The sequence below is a fragment of the Vombatus ursinus genome, unplaced genomic scaffold, assembly GCF_900497805.2.
Source record: "Vombatus ursinus unplaced genomic scaffold, bare-nosed wombat genome assembly UNPS02014791.1, whole genome shotgun sequence".
In the NCBI taxonomy this organism is placed as follows: Eukaryota; Metazoa; Chordata; class Mammalia; order Diprotodontia; family Vombatidae; genus Vombatus; species Vombatus ursinus.
Genome location: NW_020954569.1, coordinates 81868639 through 81889806, shown reverse-complemented (window position 1 = coordinate 81889806; position 21168 = coordinate 81868639).

Genomic DNA, 21168 nt, shown 5'->3' with positions numbered 1-21168 from the left:
CATGATGCTAGGAAGATCAAAGTTTAATACAAACTTCAGAAGTAATCTGTTCCTTGCCCATGGATTATACCCCAAACCCTGTTACTTATTTTGTAAATGTCTGCCTTTGGTCTAAGGTGGTACTTTGGGGCAGAGAAAAGAGCAAAGGACTTGGAGATAGAGAAATTACATTTGAATCCTGACTCTACTATGTAAGTGACCCAGGGCAAGTTACTTCATATCTCTGAGGTTTAATTTTCTCATATATAAAATGAGGGTTGTACAACATCAGTGGTATCAAACTCAGGAAGAAAGTGCCTATTATGCATGTGTACAAGACCAAAGAATGAAATAATGCCCTCTTGCAATGGAGAACCACAAGTGTCTGCATAAGCATATCCAAAATAAAGATAAAGAGAGTTAATAAAAATAAATACAAAATAGCAAAATACAAGACGATTTGGGAAGATGGGTAATAGCATGAAGTGGGGGTGAGGGGAATCAGCAAACTCTTCATGTAAAAAGTGATTTTTGAGCTAGGTATTGAAGGAAGAGAGAGAGATTCTGTGAGGAGGAAGTAAGGAGAGAGTGAATTTCAAGGATAGAGGTTAGCCAGTACAAAGGCCTGGAGATGGGAGATAGAGTGTCCTGTGACAGGAAAAGAGAAAGCCGGTTTGGCTAGATTGTATAGTGTGTGAGGGTGCCAGTCTTCTAGGCCACAAAATTATTTTTATTAGCGTATGGATCTGCTCCTCTGAGATGCTTCTAGTTTCAGGCTTTGTTAGACTTTCAAAGTTTTTAATATAAACTTCCTCTTCAAAGTTTCTTGTGGTTCTTTGATCCCACACATTTTCAAAAACAACATGTTCCTTGTCATCATTAATCCCCTCTTGGGTCATCCCCATTCCTCTTCAGAGAGTTTCTTCCTCCAGGGACAGTGGCTCCTGACCTATTGTATCTTCTTGTTACAAATATTAGTATAAAAATTGGTATGTCTAAAACTTAATTACATTTTTATTGTTCCAGGTCCAATTCTCCTTGGCTTCTCTGTAACAATGAATACTGTTCAATTCAATTCAATTCAGTAGGCTGGTTTTAAGGACTGAGTGTGTCCAAGCCATCATGCTAGACATGGGAGATACAATCCCTCCCACTGAAAATAGGCCCTGTTTTCCTGTAACTTAGATTCAATATTGGCCATCCTTATATTTCTCTTCTAGTTTCTGTCCCAACAAACTATCCTAATTTTCCTTCTATCTCCCTGACTCAATTATTTTCTTTTTCTTTCATGATTCCTCTTCCTTTCCACATCTCCCTAACAATGGGAACTCTTCAAGGCTCAATTCTTCACCATCTATTTCTCAGGTGTTACATGATTTTGTTCAGAGAACAAAACCATTCTCGTATTAATTAAGTATATAAAGTAAATGAAATATTTACTAAGTACAATGCTAGGTACTGAAGATATGCAAGGATAACAGTAGGACATTCTCTGATTTCAAGGTGCTTACAGTGGGTGAGATGTATAAAGATAATTGTAATACAAGCTAGAAGAGGATTAAATTCATTAATCAGGTTAAATACAATCATTTCTACTACCACCTGCATATGAATAGCTCTTCATGATGTGTCTCATTCCTTAATTCAAATATTTATTAAGCACCTAATTCATGGATTGTACTGTACTAGGTGCTAAGATGATTTTATTTTTTCTTTTTTTAAATTTATTTATTTTTAGTTTTCAACATTCACTTCCACAAGATTTTGAGTTCCAAATTTTCTCCCCATCTCGTCCCTCCCCCACCCCAAGATGACATAGATTCTGAATACCCCTTCTCTTAATCTACCCTCCCTTTTATCTCTCCCCCTCTTCTCTTATCCCCTTCCCCTTCAATTTTCCTATAGGTCAGGATAGATTTCTATACCCTATTTCCTGTATATCTTATTTTCGAGTTGCAAATGAAAACAATTTTTTTAACATGTGTTCTTAAAACTTTGGGTTCCAAATTTTCTCCCTTCCTCCCTCCCCACCCACCCTCATTGAGAAGGCAAGCAACTCAATACAGGTTATACATGTGTAGTCATGCAAAACACTTCCATAGTAGTCATGTTGTGAAAAACTAAGTATATTTCCCTAAATCCTATACTGCCCCCCATTTATTCTGTTCTCTCTTTTGACCCAGTCCCTCCTTAGAAGTGTTTGCTTCTGATTAGCCCCTCCCCCAATCTGCCCTCCCCTGTATCATCCCCCTGATCTCTTGTCCCCTTCCCCCCCATTTTCCTGTAGGGTAAGATAGATTTCCTTACCCAATTGAATGTGTATGTTATTCTTTCCTTAAGCCAAATCTGATGAGAATAAGATTCACTCATTCCCTCTCACCATCCCCCATTTCCCCTCTGTTGTAAAAAGCCTTTTCTTGCTAAGATGTTTTTAAAAGAAGTATAATATCTAGTCCTAAGAGGTTATATTTTAGTTGGAGAAATGAAGTATAAAAATGATAAGAATGAATTGCAATGGAAGAGAGTTAAAATGAGTGGTAAGTATTCTAAAAGAATCCTCTCAGAAAAGTGAAGGGAAAAACTGATAACTAGAATTGAATGGACAAGGGAAGGGACTAGATCTTAAGAGTTGCATGGGGAAGAGAAAAAGAAAAATCTTTGGAGGAAAAAGGAACAATAGAAGAACATGGGATGAAGGAGATAGAATGATCAGGAAACAATGAAGTTAGTTGGATTAAATTTAAAAAGCCCACACTTGTGCCTCAAAGGAAACGACAGCAAATAGATGATGTTGGGCCAGATGGAAGAGGTAATGGAAATCTAGAATGAAGAGTTTGGGCTTGATTTTGTAAATTATGGGAATTTATTAGGGACTTTTTATCAGGAGAGTAACATGATGAAGTATGTTTTAAAATGATTAGCAACAAAGCGAGGGATAGATTTTAGTGGAGACTGAAGGCAGAAACTCATTAGAAGGATATTGCAGTGACAAAATCTTGAGGTAGTGAAGTGCTAGATGTCTACGGGACTTGAAAAGAGTGACAGAAGCAAGAGACATTGCATTTAGTGAATAATTGATTCTTCCTTCTCATTTATCCTCCTTTTTTAAGCACAAAGCCAATGCTTCTTGTCTGGTTCCTGGGATAACCTATTTTCTCATTGCTTGAAATGGAACATTTAGTGGGGGCGATCCTTTGAGAGAGAAGATGAGTTCCATTTTAAATACATGTTAAATGTGCTGCAATCACCTCAAAGTCATTTAGAATTATTTTCCAAGTCACCCGGTACTGTAGTAAACACCTAGTAAATACCCTTCCATAAAATAATTATTGATATGAATTAAAATAGTAAGGAACTTAAAGAGCATGAACTAATAGTATATTTTTGATCTCAACTTTATCAAAGAAACAATAAGCATTCACAAAACACCTACTATGTCAGTAACTGTTCAAGGTGCTGGAGATTCGATAACAAATATAAAACACCTCTTGCACTCAAGGACATATCCTCTATATGGAAAAAATAAAATATATACTTCTGAGTATATATAAATTTTATACAAAATTAGTATAAGGTAATATAAGGGGGAGGCATTAGCAGCTGTCAGGTTTGGATTAGGAAAAGACTTACAGTACAAACTGGCACTTGGGCTGAGCTTTGAAGGAAACTAAAATTTTAAGACATGGGGGTGAGAAGGAAGTTCAGTCCAGAAGTGGGGGGATGACGTTCAAAAAAAAAAAGAACAGAGGTCTGAGATGGACTATTGTGTACAAGGAACAGCAAGAAGACCAGGTTGTTTGGCCCAAATAATTGTGGTAGGGAGTAATGGACATATAAATAAGGCTGGAAAGATAGGCTAGACCTAGGATATGAAGGCATTTAAATGCCAAACTGAAGAGTTTGAATTTAATTCTAGAAGTAATAGGGACTCACTGGAGCTTACTGAGCAGGAGAATTATTCAGTCAGACCTGTGCTTTGGGAATGTTCCTTTGTCAGCTAAGTGAAAGATAGAACAAAGAAGAGGGGGATGGGAGCTTGAAAGACCAATTTGAAAATAAATATCAGAGTGTGGGTAGACGTTATGAGGAACTGGTAGGCATATGAGTAGAGAGATCAGGAGAAAAGGTCTAAGAAAGCATGTGGGATTAGAAATAAGATTTAACACCTGGTTGCGTATAGTGGGGTAAATGAAGAGAAGTTGAAGATGACCTTGAGGTTGGAAACCTCAAGAATCATTAGAAGAATGGTGGTGCTCTAGTGGGAACTAGGAACATTTGGAAGATTGGCAAGTTTGGGAAGAAATATAATTTTATATTTTGAACACTTTGAGTTTGAGTTTTTGATGCAACATCCAGTTCAAAATGACTTAATGGGCAGTTTATGACACATGACTAGAACCCAGGAGAGAAACTAGGGCTAGATGGATGGCTCTGGGTGTCATTTGCATGAAGATGATAATAGAACCCACAGGAGATGATCAAAACATCAAATTAGATAACAGAGAGAAAATAGAAGAGGGCCCAGAGTAGAACAGTAGGGGACACCCATAATTAAGGGGCAAGGTAGAGATGATAATAAGACAAAGGAAACTGAGACTATTTGGGTGGATAGAAGAAAATAGCCAAGAGAGAACAGTATCATGAAAAGTCAGAAAGAAGACAGTATCTAGGAAGAAGGGGTTACCAACAGTTTAGAATACTACCACAAGGTCAAGAAGGATGAGAATAGAGAAAATGATTGAGGACCATCAGGATTATTATAAGGGTTTATATAAGGACATATTTATTCTTACCTGCTTGAATACAAGCAATTCTCTTTTACCAAGGGTAAAGGGGAATGAGGAAAATATGTGTTATTTCAAAGGAACAACAGTCAAGGCTTTTCTAGCATGTGCTTTCCTAGCATGAGGCTGGTAGATGGCACAGTGTATAGAGCGCAGGCCTGGAGTCAGGAAGGCTCATCTTCCTGAGTTCAAAGCTGGCCTCAGACACTTACTAGCTCTGTAATGCTGGGCAGGACACTTAACCCTGTTTGCCTCAGTTGCTTCCTCTGTAAAATAAGCTGGAAAAGAAAATAGCAAACCAATCTAGTATCTTTGCCAAAAATAAAACACCAAATTGGGTCACAGAGAGTTGGACGTGACAGAAATGACTGAACAACAACAACAACTCCTAGTATAGCTTTGAGAAACCAGGATTACTTCATTGCTGCAATGAATTATTGGAATGGGACTGCAGAGTGCTGTAGGCCAGAGATGTCAAACACACAGGCACAAGGATCCCACAACACTCCTGACTGTGGCCCAAGCCAGATGAAAATGTAGTTTCTATCTGATTTTAATGTGTTGATGAATTAATAAAAAAGAAATATATAAATATGTGTGGTTTTCTAAGTCAATATGTGGCCCATAGGAACCCTTATGTATTGTTTAGTGTCCCTTTCACCCCCTTTCAATCTGAGCTTAACACCATTGATGTAGTAGAAAAAGCTTTGCATTGGAAATCAGGGAGATCTAGATTTGACTCACTCTGAAGACATTTAATAGTTTCATGATCATGGGCAAGTCACTTAAACTCTTAAACTCCCTGGGCCTTATTCTCTTGCTCTGTAAAATGAAGAGATCGGACCCAGTGACTGCTAGGGTCCCTTCCAACTCTAAATCTATGATCCAGGTTCCTAACAACAGACTTATCTCCAATCTGGGCCTCTATTGTTCTTTGGCATATTATACAAATAAAGAATAATATCCTAGAAAACAATGTTAGTTGAAAAGATCATCAAAGAAATTTAGAACCAATAAAAGAGATATAATGAGAGTCAGGGATAATAGATGGACAGCTTACATGCTCTCCTGGTACATAGTAGGTTCTAAATATATGGGTGTTGATTGATTGGTCCCTTCACAATATAAAGAAATCTAGGGGAAGGTCATTAGTATATTACATGTACTCCCTGTGAAGGGTTTATGGGGAGGACTGGACCAGGCATACCAGAAAGTGTGGATGGGTTGTGATCTGTGCTATTTCTGGGAATACTTTAATTGATGAGATCACAGATTCATCAAAGCATCAAAGATTCTGAGTAATTCATTTTCCACTAGATTCCATTTCTGTTCATTGAATTTGATTAAAATTCCCATTAAGATTCAGGGGAAGCTTTGTTTAAATAGGGAGGTTCAGTTTTTGCAAATATCTAGCTTAAGGAGATTGGGGATGGGTTTTCTCCTGTCAAAACAGACATGATCCCTCCACCCAAGAGATAATTGTATTTTTGGGTCCAATATCCAAAGGCAAATCCTGTCCTGATAAACTTGAGGTGTCAAAGTTTCAAATGGAACATCACAGTGTGTTCTGTTCTAGGGTCAAAAACAAGATTTGAATATGAGATCCAAAAGGGGTTTCCCTATCACCCTTGTAACTTCTCAGAAGAGAGGGGGAGGGAAATCCGTCACATCAGGGCCAGGGGATGTAGTTTGTCATCACAATGGAGATGGTGATTGTGAGCAAGCAAAGACATACACTGGTTTTTCTTTAGGAGGGGAAATTCAGCCAAGAAGCCAGATTAAAAAGGCTCTTGAAGAAGCCAGCCAGGAAACAAATCAAAGACCTAGGTGACCAGACTGGAAAAATAAATTTTAGAGGATAGCATCTGGTTCTTGCACTTGTCAGTTCATTCTGGGAATGCCCTGGAGCAGTTTGACTGTTGGAAAGGTCTCTGAGGGATAGTGTTGGGAAGGAGCAAAAAGGGCCCATGGTGAGCAATGTTCACAAAGGTATAGATAGGCCATCACTCTCTGAACTAACCCCATCTTCATGGGTAGGGATGGCTTCTACAACTCTGTGATAAATCTGAGGGTTCCTATAAATACCCTCAAAGGAAGAGTGATCAAGTTAGTTGAAATTTTAGTTATGGATAGGATGAGAATGATACAGAACAAGTGAATCTCTGAAACTCATTTTGGAACTCTTTTTAAGGGTGCAAAAGTAAAAAATGAACAAATACCTTGGATTTAAATGAGAATGGCTTCTATTTCCCTGGTTGGTATTGATAGAGGTATTAATTAGCCAGGAAATGGCTGAAAGGCAAAGGGGGAAGGAAGAGAAGCCTAGAACCGTGAGACAATTGGACCCAAACTCATCCAGCATTCAACAATATTTCTATTTGGTAAATACTTCTTAAGCACTCAATCCTGGGCAAAGTACTCTGCTAGGGCCTATGAATTCAGAAAAAAAATGAAATAGTCTCTGCCCTCAAGGAGATTATATTCTACTAGTGGGTATAATATTTATGGGTCTAAGCAAACCCAAAATTTATATTAGGTGATTTAAACAGGGTCTTCTATAACAGGTGGATAATTGTCACAATGGAATCATAGATGTAGATTTGGGGTGGAATCTTCAAGGCCCTTTAGTCCAACCCCCTCATTTTCCAGATGAGTAATAGAGGCCCAAAGACTTGACCAAGGTCAAAGAGGCATTGAATGACAGAAATAGGATTGGAACTCAATTCCTTTGGCTCCAAATCTAGAGTTCGTTGCTCTGCTCCAAACCACCTCCTCAAGTGCCCAGGGGGAAATGATATCAAGTTTTTCCCAAGGTAAGGGTGAAAAGTATAAGACATGCTAAGGCCTCCCTCAGAAAGAAATATTCCTTACAATAGAAACATTTGTTCTCTTTCCTCTTCCTTCTGTTACAGAGGGAAAATATAAAATCCATGTTTTCCTTAAATAGAGTGCCCCAAAAGTATCAATGCAATTTTAAGCTGTTAAAGCTTAAATCCGAACTAAGATTTTTGGGACACCCTGTTGAATAAATGTATTTATAATCACATACCTCTATGTGCTCTCTGAAATGATGACCTCATTCCCCATCCAGTTGATCAAGAATAGTGAAGCTCTCCAACCTGTTGTTGTGATTTCATTCCTCAAGCAGACTTTTGCAGGGTGCCCAGCACTAAATGAAGGTAGAAGCCAGCCAAGAAACCCGTGGCATTTGTGTGTGTGTATGTGCATGTGTGTGTGTGTGTGTGTGTATTAAACATAAGTCAATATAATTTATGTACCTCTATGCTCTCTCTAAAATTAAAACTTTAGTTCTCTTGCAGTTCAGAGATTTTTCCAAATTACCCTCTCTGTTCAACAATCTCCTTGTGCCCTAACCATATTTCTTCTTCCTACCTGGTCTCCTTTCTCCTGACCCTGCCTCCTGTAGAACCTTCTATTCTAGACTAAAAACTTCTAGCTTCCTACTACTAGGTATCTCTCTTCCTGTGTTCTTGCTGTGGAAGAACAATCAAGTCCTTCTGAGCAAAACCCCTCCCATCTTATAAAATAATCGATGACCCCCTAATGCCAGAGCTGGCCAGGCTACTTTAAAGTATGGACCCAGGAGTCCCAGTGAGAGTTTGGTGTTGTCATTTTCCAGCTCCAGGGTACTGCTCTCCAGACCATCCAGAACTTCCTGTTATGGCCTGAAGATCATCATGCTACAGGCTCCCTGGCTACATCCCCAGCTATATCCCTCCCCTGTCCTTTCCCAGTCTTGCTATAGATTTGTCAGTCCCAGAAAAAGTAAGGAAGTCAGGGGTTGTCTTAGGACTCTTCCTTTATTGCTTCTGCTTCATGGTCCCTCACCTCTGGGGGTTTCTGGTTAAGCCACATGGCTTTCTTTTTTTACATAAAGTATATATGTGTGTGCTTATGTATGTATGTATGGATGGATATATATACATATGTGTGTACATACACAAACATATACATATATATTCATATCTATGTGTGTAGCTAGATAGATACAAATATAGTTCTAGATCTGGATCATGACCTGTAATTTTACTGCATAGGGAGCTCCGTTTTGCAGAAATTTCCTTCACCGATGTGCATCAGTAACTCATGTATAATTTCTAACCTTAGAGAATAGCCTGGGTCAGTGAAAGGTTAATTGACTTACCAACTTCACACTTTACTGAGAAAATAGAAGCAACCCCGAGTTCCTTATTCTCTATTAACTTGCATTCCTTAAGATAATCAACTCCTCTTTCCTCCTTTATTCCAGGCAAGATAAAAAGATAACTTTTCTCTTTGGCAAAGTCAAAGAGAAAGCTTTCTCTACTTGTAATTCTAGCAGACTGATCACAAAATTAGGCAGGCAGGCAATCAACAAACATTTATTAAGCTCTTACTATGTGCCAGGTACTGCACTGAATGATGGGAATAAAAATCCAAGCCAGAAAGAAATATTTCCTACCCTCAAGGAGCTTACATTCTAATGGGGAAAGGAATACATAAAAAAAGGAGCTCGAGGGGAAGATGGTACCCAGTACATGATGGAAAACTTCAGAAGAGTGAAGCCTGATGAGAAATTGGAAAAAGATGGCTGGCCCAAGCACCTTCTTTGATTGGAGCATCTGGGAGAACCAATCAGAGAGAGGGGCCTCAGAGGAATTCTGAAGTGTGAATTCCAGGGTAATCATTTCCATTCTCTAATCTCTAGTTTATTCTAGTGTATCTTTCCCTACTGCCTACCTATACTCCAAGTCTCCCCCAGCCTTAAAAAAAGAAACAAATCCTAACAACCCTACCACTGCCTCATATCTATTTATTCCCCCTTTCACAGTGAAACTCCTAGTAAAAGCTATCTACATTTGGCGCCATGACTTCTTCTCTTCCTTTTCCAATGCTTTGCATTCTGGTTCATCACTCAACTAAAAACTGTTCTTGACAAAGTTGCCAGTGATTTCTTAATTGCCGAGTCTGGTGGTCTTTTCTCCATCCTCATCCTTCTTGACTTCTCTGCAGCCTTTCACATGTTTTACTATCTTCTCTGTCCTGTCTGGGTTTTCATGACCCTTCTCTTTCCTTGTTCTCCTCCTACTTACCTGAGTATGCATTCTCAGTCTTCTTTGATGGATGTTCATCCATGTCCCCCGCCTTCCCCAACTTTAGGTTAAACTAAATGTCTGTTCTAAATCCTCTTCACTCTACATTCTCCCTTTCAGTGAACTCATCAGCTTCCATGAATTTAATATCATTTATATGCAAAAATGCATGCATATATATAATACACATATATACATATACATATATAGATAGATCTCTCTTCATATACATTTATATAGAGAGAGATCTCTCTCTTTCTCTTCACACACACACACACACACACACACACACACCATCCCTAGTCTCTCTCCTAAGCATTCATCCGGAATTACTACCTGCCTACTGGACATTTCGAGTGGGGTGTCCCAGAAATACCTTAATATCAATATGACCAAAACATAAATTATCTCTCTAAACTTCTTATTTCTTTCAATAGTACCACTACCTTCCAGTCAATCAAGTTCACAAACTTGGCTTAAACCTCAACTCCTCACTCTCCCTCACTCCCATCCACCCCCACCCCCCACTTCACATCCAACCAGTAGCCAAATCTTGTCATTTCTATCTCTGCAAGATCTCTTATAGACTATCCCTTCTCTCTACTCATATAGTCACCACCACAATACAAACTCTCATCTACATGCTTGTGATAGTTTAATTGGTCTCCCTACCTCAAGTCTCTCCTCTCTCCAATCCACCTTTCACACAGCTGTCAAAAAATTATTCCTAAAGCACAGGTCTAACATGTCATTACCCTGATCAACACACTCCAGTGAGTCCCTATTACCTCTTGGATCCAATACAAACTCCTCTGTTTTTCAACCAGTTCATAACATGGCTCCCACCTACCTTTGCAGCCTCATTATGTACCATTCCCCTTTATCACACTGTATAGTCCAGCCAAACTGACCTGTTTAATAATATTCCATATCCTTTCTCCTTTTCATTGTACTGGTTATTCACCAAGCCTGAAACAAAGTCTCTCCTCCTCTTGGCTTCTTAAAATCCATAGTTTCCCTCAATGTTCAGCTCTTCCTACAAGAAGCCATCACTGCTCACTCCAGCTCCTAAAGGCTTCCCACCCAAAAATTACCTTGTGTTAGCATTGTACGTATTTTGTATCTACTTATATATGTACATGTTATCTCCCCCATTAGATGCAAATACCTTGAAGTTGCTTGTTTCATTTTTGCCTTTGGATATCCAGTAAGTAGTAGTATCTGGCACATAGTAAATGATTGATAAATGTTTGTTCATTGATTTATGGATCAGAACAAGACTTGAAACCAGGTCTTCTTGCCTCCAGTGTTGGTCTCCTATCCTCTTTGCTATGATGTTCTTCAGGACTTCCCCTAATTGTTATCAAATAAAATAGCCTATTCCATGGAGACACTGGCTAGATATCTGGTTCTTCTGTGAAGACGCTTTGATCTCAGGAATGGGTTCTGACAATCTCTCCCCTACTTGGCTTCTCTAACAGTCATGCCCTCCCACCTATTGTGGTAAATGGTATGCCTCAAGTATACATTTACAGGATGCACAATTGCAGAAGAAGGTGGCAGCCAGATCACAAGATGATTTTAATTCAATCTCTCAAACATGCAATTCCAATTACCAAAAAATATCACTTGAAGACAGGGTCAATAATAGAGGGTGAAGAGGCACTCATATTAATGGTCCATTAATTCACCAACAAAATAAATCATGAAAATAATCTTTTATTTAAAAAAAACATAAATTAGGCATGAAGAAAGGACTCACTATGTTTTTTAACTGAAATTCAAGAGCCAACTGTGTAAATAATTCTAGCATCAGATCTGGTGCAAGGAGGAAGAAACTTAGGAGGGAATAGAGTTTGATAGGTCTTTTGAATATGTTATAAAACAATTTTCCTAAAGCCAACAGATTGAATTTCAAAAAGTTTTACTGTGACATAACAATGAACTGATTAGCCACTGAGTTTCTTCTGCTGTTGAATCTTAAAGCCAAATGCCTTTGACTTCACTGACATGTCAGTGGACATTTGGCTGAGGAAGACCATCAGATCAATAAATCCCAGATGAACTGTTTGTCCTGTCTCATCATTGATACATACCAAATACTATGTACCTCCCTTGCAATATGGAAAATATAGCTAAAACTAAGCAACAATTACAAGTTCTCTCAAGTAGAACTTTGGTAATGAGATCAATTCTGATCAAAGCAAAATTTCTTGGTTATTTGGGTTGATCCCAGTGGTGTACTGACAAATGTTTAACAACTGGCTCTCCAGGGGGAAAATGTACATGGGACACATTTTTAAGTTTAATATATGTTAACATTTTTTCCACCATTTTACATCCAGACAATCAACAAAACAATGAATCAAGCCTTGATATGTATCATTTGCTGATTTCTATGGTGTAAATGTTCACAATGAAAATTTAACAATTAGCTCTCATAAAGCCAATTTGAAATGGTCCCAGCACAACAATGATTGTGACTATTTTGAAGCCATAAATCTGGAGTGAGCTCCAAGCTTAAATCTATCCTCAAACGACAAACTTTCAGAACATCATGACAAACTTTTTTCAGAATCTGGAAAGTAGCAAGTATATGGTGTACATACCTTCGTTCAAAAGACCCAACTAATCAGAATCTAATTAACCCTCAGTTACATAGCATTTGTTTTCCTTTACGTTCCTGAAACAGAAGGCAAGGAGAAGATACCCATTGATATCCCTCGTCATATTTCATCTGGACTACTTTATTAGCCTCCAACTTGTTTTCCTGCTTCCAGTCTTTTCCCATTATCAAATCCTTTATTCATACAATTACCAAAATAATCTTCCTAAAACACAGGGAGAACTGTGTATTTCCTTTTCCTAAACATATTCAGTAGTTCTCTATTGCCTGAAGGATAAAATATAATCTCCTCTTTTGAAGGGAGCATTTAAGGTCCCCCACCATCTGGCTGCAGCTTACTGTCTTCAACTTCGTTTTACCCTGTATCCCCTCACACACTCTATGTTTCAGTTCAATTGGTATACTTATAGTTCTTTAATCTTGTCCTTCAAATTTTCACTTCCAAGCATTTATACAATCTGTCAGTTCATCACATTCCCCCCCCCCATCTCTACATTTCAAAATCTTCCTCTTCCTTTACGTCCTAACTCAATGGCTACCTCGGTATTTGAAGAAATCTTCCCCAATGTCCTCCCTACCCCTATTGGAATATGTTCTCCCCCTCTTTGATTTACCTAAAGCACTTTGCCTGGATCTCTTGTTTGCCCTTATCCAGCTCTCATTTGTATTATACTCATTTGTGTAAATTCTGTACTCCACTTGGTAGACTCCAAGCTCCTTAAGGGGAGAGAAGTGGTTGCTTTTCATGTTTGCATGTTTAGCTCCTAGCACAGTGCCTGACACATAACAGATGCTTCATACCTGTTTGCTTGTTTGTTTGTGTAATTAAGTTAACATGAAGGAATCAGTCAAAAAAGCAACTTCCAACATACGTCTGGAGTGGATGACACATCCAAGGCTCTGCCATGAGAACTGATACTTAGAATGGGATTCCCCAAGATAATTAAGATACTGAATTCCAATACATAAAACTCTGTTGGATTTGAGCCGCCTGCACAGTTATCCCTGCAATATCGTAAATTATGAGGTGACAGCCTAGTTGCCTTCCAGATGTTTAGAATGCAGGGTGCAATAACACCTTGCCCTTTCCCTCCTCAGCTCCCACCAGGAAAATGGGCTTCTAAGAGTCAGGTGGGCAAGATAAGACCTCCTTGATTCAAAACTGGAATTTCACTGGGAAAAATAAGAGGGGAAAAGGGGAAGAAAGGTACTTCCATTGACCAAGGCAAAAAAAGTTGAAATGCAAAGATTTTGTTTTCAATTTTAAAGTGAGTAGATCTGGGTGGGCCTAGTTCCTAGCAAGAAGGTATGTAATTAGGAGTATGAGTAGAGCAGAAGCAATAGGCGAGACTTTTTGTCTTGACCTTATTCACTTCCCTACTGGCAGGCCAAGGAGGGAGAGCTCTAGGTTCTGTTTTTCATCTCTTTCTGGGGGGCCAAGGAGTCCTTGGTTCTTCTCAGGTGACTGTATGGCAAACTACATTGAGCTTAGGACGGGCTTATTGATTAGGGATACATTTTCAGGAGCAATTGTGTCTCATATTTTCTGGATTATTGTTAAGAATTCTGTTGTTTATTATACAGGAATAATTCAACTTTTTACTTAAATTTTTAATTTATTTTGTTAATTTATGAAATAAAACAAGCATTTCCATAATATAAAACAATAAAAAAGATGATTGCACATGAAACTGCAAATTTGCTATGTACAACTTGCTATTCTTTTTAAATATACAACAAAGTTACTTAAATTCCCCCCTTTTCTTTCTTCCTTTCCCCCCACCTCAGAGATGGCTACCATTAGACACAAGTAGGTATATATGCATGTACACAAACACACACATATCTACATATATATGTAAAATTTTTCTATACTTATATCTATTTATCCATTCTTTCTCTGGATGCATACAGTGTCTTTCTTCATATGTCCTTTATAGTAAGTTTGGGTATTTATAATAGTCAAACTGACCTATTCACTCAAAGTCATTCTGTAAAAAAAGTATTGCTCTTAGTGTATACAATGTTCTCTTGATTCTGTTCATTTCACTCATCATATTTTGTGCAGCTCTTTCCATGATTTTCTAACATCATTGAGCTCATCATTTCTTATAGCACAGTAGTATTCCATCACAATCATATCCCACAACTTGTTTGGCCATTCCCCAATTGATGAGCATCTCTGTAATTTCCAGTTCTTTGTCACCACAAAAAGAGCTGCTATAAATATTTTAGAATATATGGCTTTTCCTTTTTCCCTAATCATCTTTGGAAATAGATCTAATAGTGATATTGCCAGGTCAAAGGATATAGGTAGTTTAATAACTCTTTGGGCATAATTCCAGGTTGTTCTCCAAAATGATTGGATCAGTTCACAATTCCACCAAAGATGAACTAGTGTCCCAATTTTTCCACATCCTCTCCGGCATTTGTCATTTCTCCCTTCTAACATTTTAGCCAATCTGATAGGTGTAAAATGATATCTCAAGGTTGTTTTAATTTTCATTTCTCTGATCAATAATGATTTGGAGCATTTTTTGTATGACTATACATTGTTTTGATTTCTTCATTGGAAAACTGCTTTTTCATATCCTTTGACCATTTATCAGTTGAGGAATGACTTGTATTCTTATAAATTTGACAAAGTTCTTTATATATTTGAGATGAGACATTTATCTGGGAAACTCAATAAAAATTTTCCTCCAATTCTCTATTTTTCTTCTGATCTTGGCTACATTTGTTTTCTTTGTTCGAAAACTTTAGAATTTAGTGTAATCCAAATTATCCATTTTACACTTAACTTTGCTCTCTATCTCTTGTTTATTCATAAATTGTTTGTCTATCCATAAGTCTGATAAATAATATGTTCCGTGTTCTTCAAATTTCTTGTAATATCTCTCTTTATATATAGGTCACATATTCATTTTGACCTTGGTAAATGGTGTAAGATATTGGCCTGTACCCATTTTCTGCCAGTTTTCCCAACAATTTTTACCAAATAATGAATTCTTGTCCCAAAATCTTAAGTCTTTATACTTCTCAAATGCAAGATTATTATATTTATTTGTTGTTGTAAATTGTATGTCTACTCTGTTCCATTGATCTATCTTTCTATTTCTCATCCAGTAACAGATAGTTTTGATAACTACTGCCTTATAATACAGTTTAAGATCTGGTACTGCTAAACCTTCTTCCTTTACATTTTTTTCATCAGTTCCTGTGATATTCTTGCTTTTTGTTCTTCCGAATGAATTTTTGTTATTTTTTCTAATTCAGTAAAATATTTTTTGGTAATTTAATTGGGAAGGCATTGAATTTGTAAATTAGGTAAAATTATAATTTTTATTATATTGGCCCTGCCTATCCATGAACAATTAATATTTCTCCAATTATATAAATCTGATTTTATTTGCATAAAAAGTTTTTTTTGCAATTTTGTTATATAGCTTCTGGGTTGGTTTTAGTACGTGTACTCCTACTGAAGTATTTTATACTGTCTACAGTTATTTTAAATGGGATATCTTTTTCTATCTCTTCTTGCAGGATTTTGTTTGTGATATATAGAATTGCTGATGATTTATGTGGATTTATTTTCTATTCTGCTACTTTCCTAAGATTATTAATTGTTTCAACTAACTTTTTAGTTGAATCTTTGGGATTTTCCAAATATATCATCATATCATCTGCAAAAAAGGATGGTTTTGTTACCTCAGTCCCTATTCTGATTCCTTCTATTTCTTTTTCTTATCTTATTGCTATTGCTAGGATTTCCAATACAACATTGAATAATATGACAGTGAGCATCCTTGTTTCACCCCAGATCTTACTGGGAAGGCTTCTAGCTTAGCCCCATTACAAATAACACTTGCTGGTGGTTTTAGATAAAGGCTTTTTTTTAATCAATTTAGGCAAAAATCCATTTATATCAATACTTTCAAGTGTTTTTAATAGAAATGAGTGTTGTACTTTATCAAAAGCTCTTTCTGCATCTATTGATAAAATCATGTAATTCTTTTTTTACTTTTATTATTGGCATAATCAATTATGTTAATAGTTTTCCTTATATTAAACCATCCCTGCATTTTTAGTATAAATTCACTTGGTCGTAATGTGTAATTTTTGTAATATATTGTTGTAATCTTTATTTTGTTTAGGATTTTGGCATCCATAATCATTAATGAAATTGTTCTATAATTTTCTTTTTCTGTTTTTACTCTTTATGGTTTAGGTATCAATATCATATTAGTTATTTGATATTCTGCTTCTTTGCTAAAGTTAGTGTTTCAATTACCTTTTACTTTAAACTCAGAGTCTTGAATGAAATCATTATATTACATGGAAAAAGTTGTGTTCCCTCTTTTCCTATGTTTATTTCCATAATTTCTTTTCAATAAAATTATCTATTTGTTCTTTAACACCTATATTCTTTAACCCAAATTATTTAATCATCCTTTAGTTTGAATCCTTCCTCCAAAAGCTCATTATTAATTATAATTTTTATGTTGTGGTCAACAAGAAATTGACTTAATATTTCTGTTTTTATGTGTTTGTTTATGATCTTTTATGGCTGAAAACATGATCTATTTTTGTAAAAGCCAAGAAATGTATATTCCTGCATAATTCCACACAGTAATCATTAGAGACCTGTCATATCTAATTTTTCATAATCCTTAACTTCTTTCTTGCTTACCTTTTGATAAATTTGTCTAAGTCTCAAAGGGGTTCTTTGAAGACTCCAATCATTATAGATTTGACATTTCTTTCTTTAATATGATTAATTTTTCATTTAAGTATTTATGGTCTATAGTACTTGGTACATAAATATTAATTATGGGTATTGTCTCTTGTTCCTTTCAGCATAAAGTAGTTTTTATGTTTATTTCTTTAAAACAGGGCTATTTTTACTACTTCTTTGTCTGGGATCATGAGCACTACCTCTGCTTTTTTGATTTCACCTGAAATATTAAAATTTTTGTTCCAGCTCCTCATTTTAACTCTGTGTGAATCTTTAAATGTTTCTTGTAATATGTGTAACATATATGTGTATGTGTGCAGTTCGATCATGTTTTATACTCCCTTCTGCTATATCCTTTCATTTTCATTTTCACATTCAAGGTTATTATTTTTAGTTATATATTTCCTTCCATTACATCCTCATTTTTCCCTTTATCCTTATTGCCTTAAAAGAAGGTGGTGAAAGAGAAAGGGAATGAATATAATCAATCACAGAGATCTATAATTGAAGTGATCTTCTTCCTTCCCACTGTCTCTCCTCTCTTCTTCTCACTGAGACCACGATCATAGTTCTTATACTTTATTTCCTATTAATCTCCCTTTATGATCCACCCTTTAAAGTTGAATTTTATTTTGGTCATTGCTATTCTCCTTGACTTTATCCCACTTAAAACTATATCTTTCCTCTCCATGTCTCTGCCTGTTTCTTCATATATTTCTACATCAAATTCATGTGTGTGTGTGTGTGTGTGTGTGTGTGTGTGTGTGTGTGTTCAGTCCTCCATTCTCTGGTTTAGATAAAATGAAGATTTGTGTTATTTCTGCTCTAGTCAAACCCATCCTCCATATCCATATTCTCCTTTTCTCTCATAGCCCAATTACAGGAAATACTAAGATCAATCTCCTTCTCTCATTTCTTCCCTAGCGTAGTACATTTCTCTCCATTTTATCTCATTTCTTAAGACTATCAAAATAGAACAAAATGATCCTTAGTCCTTCTGTCTTAATTAACTCTCTGTGATTCTAAAGACATTGGGGTTCTGAAGAGATATGTGTCTCTTGGTCATCTATTTAAATATAAGCAACCATTAAGTCATTTAGCTACTTCCAATTCTTCAGATATGTTCATCTTTCTAGGCTTCTTTTGAATCCCATGTTTGTACTTGAGTTTCTATCACCTCCTGTTTTTTCATATTGTTATTGTTGTTTGTCCTTCATTCTCAAAGAGGACCATGACATCAAGAAGGTGATGCCATGACTTGCAAGTGAATTGGATTTAAGTGAGGGAGGGCTGTGCAAAGGGCTGACCTCACTTTCTCCTCTGGAGCCATCTGGGTCCAGTGGTAAGATGCAGATCATGGCAACTGGAGACAACCCTGCTTTTTCATGAGGAATGCTTAAAAGACTTCTTTTCCATTAAAGGGTCCTTTATGCCACTATCACACAGACACACACACACACACACACACACACACACACACACACACACTGGGACTATAATCAATCTGGCAGTATAAGTTATTCTTGTTTTTAAACATTTTTTTTTTTTGCCTTTTGCAATGTAACATTCCAATGTTTTCTCTCCTTTAAAGTAGTAGTTGCCAAATCTGGTATGATCTTGACTTTAGTTCCTTGGTATACTTAAATTCTTTCTTATAGGCTACTATAACTTTTTTTTTCTTTGACTTAGAAGCTCTGGATTTTGACTATGATATTCCTGAAAGTTTTACTTTTGGTATTTCTTTCAGGAACTGACTTACAGTTTCTATTTTCACTTTATCTTCTGGTTCTAATAGGTCTGTGCAAGTTTTCATTTATAATATCTTAAAATATGGTATCCAGATTTTTGTTTAGTCATTGCTTTTAGGGAGTTTCATAGTTCTTAAGTTCTCTTCTTCTTAATCTTCATTCCAGGCCACATTTTTCCAATCTTTTGATTGTTCTAATTATTTTTTCTTCTCATGGAGTCATTGAGTTCTGTTTGATCCATTCTAATTTTAGGAATTCAATTATTTGGGCAAGGTTTTCCATCTTCCATTCTAATTTATTTATTTTTTCCTAATTTTTTTTTCCTTTATAGTGCTTATTTCTAATCTTTACCTCAATCTCTGGTTTGGGAGTTCATGCCAGAGTTATATTTCTTTCCTTCTCCCACTCTTGAATGGGGTGATCAAGTCTCATTTGGTCCTGACCTTGCTTTCTTGGGCTTTTGCTGCTAGCTTTCTTTTCTGGTTTGTCTGCAGTAGGAGTACTGGCAGGTTTCAGGCCGCCTTAGGTTATCTAGGTCCAGAGCACTTCAGTCTTTAGGACCTTCAGGAGCATGTCAGTCCAGAGTGGTAGAGAATTCCAGCCCTTCTGCTGTATTTCAGAGTGTTCCCTCCTCCTGGTCCAATACCTATGGTCAAAGTTGAAAGAGGGATGAAGGTTTCCAAATACCCTGGAATTTCCCTGTACAAGGTCTCTGGGCTTTCTATCTCCCTTTCTCCCAACCTCTTTAAGAAGAGAAAGCTGCAGGTTTCAGGTGCCCCAGAGGTGCTTCTGGTATGAGCACTGGCAAGCTCTTGGTTTATTTACCTGGGTTCATGCTGATTTCCCTGAAGGTGAGGTCACACAAGATTCTGGGGTGTGTGTGTGTGTGTGTGTGTGTGTGTGTGTGTGTGTGTGTGTGTGCGTGTGTAATCTGCAACTGGATGAAGGAGTTTATAGTAGTTTCTCTTTGTATTTTTTTATTATTATTCTATTTGCTACCCCTTTAAAATCCAAATCTTCATATCTCATATAAAAACATTAAACAGAATAAAATCTAAACAGTCTGGAGAAATGATATTAAATAAGTATGATTATTTTACTCCTTTCATAGGCCATGAATGTTCCTTATGTTCTTTCAATGACCTTCAGATTAGAAGATAATTTTATTTTATTTTTCCTTTTTAGGCAATTGGGGTTAAGTGACTTGCCCAGGGTCACACAGCTAGTAAGTGTCAAGTGTTTGGTCTGAGGTCAGATTTGAACTCAGGTCCTCCTGAGTTCAGGGCCAGTGCTCTCTCCACTGCACCACCTACCTGCCCCAAAAAGATAATTTTAAAAGATAATGACCTCACCTCCTCTTGTAATAGACAAACTTTGGTTTGCTTTAAATTAACAGGCATTTCTTTAGTGCTTGTTATTTTCCCTGCACTGTACTAGACAAAAAACAAACAAACAAAAAACTACAAATATAAAAATGGGACAGAATTTTAAAGTTTACGAAATGATTTACATACATCATCCTACTTAATTGTCATAACAATTAAGGTATGTACTATTGTCTACATTTTATGAATGAGGAAACTGAGTCTTAGAGAGGTTAACTGATTTGCCTAGGATCACATAGCTAGTAATAATTTAAGGCAGGATTCAAATGCATGTCTTAGTGACGCCAAGACCAGTATATTATTCACAATACCACTTGTCTTTTTCATGCTTTATACAGTTGATTATCCTTTCAAAGTTATCTATTCCTTGATGAATCTACATATTAACTCCTATAAGAATGTTTCAAGTTTTTCCCTTCTGCTGAAAACTCAGTTGTTGTTTTTTATAGATAGCTATATTCAACATTGCAGGGTACATTAGATTGAGAGTACAAGCCAATTTCCTTTGTGCCTCAGAATATTTGAACCTTTTTTCTTTCTTTTCATTTTTTTCATTCGTTATATGTTTCCAAATCCACTGGTATATTTTTCAAAGTGTCTGCTGCTTTAGTAAGATTTCCTGCTGCTAGTGCTAGTCAATCTTCTTAGTTGTCTTTTGAAGTTGTGTTTGAAACCTCTAATTTTTGTCCTAATTTTCATCATTCCCTCTTTAATTCTGTTTTTAAGCTTCTAAACCACCGCGGGAATCAATGCAGTTGTTCCATTTTCATTTCTGGTGACCTATTTGTTGTTAAAGTGGTAACGTTCTCCCTTTCTCA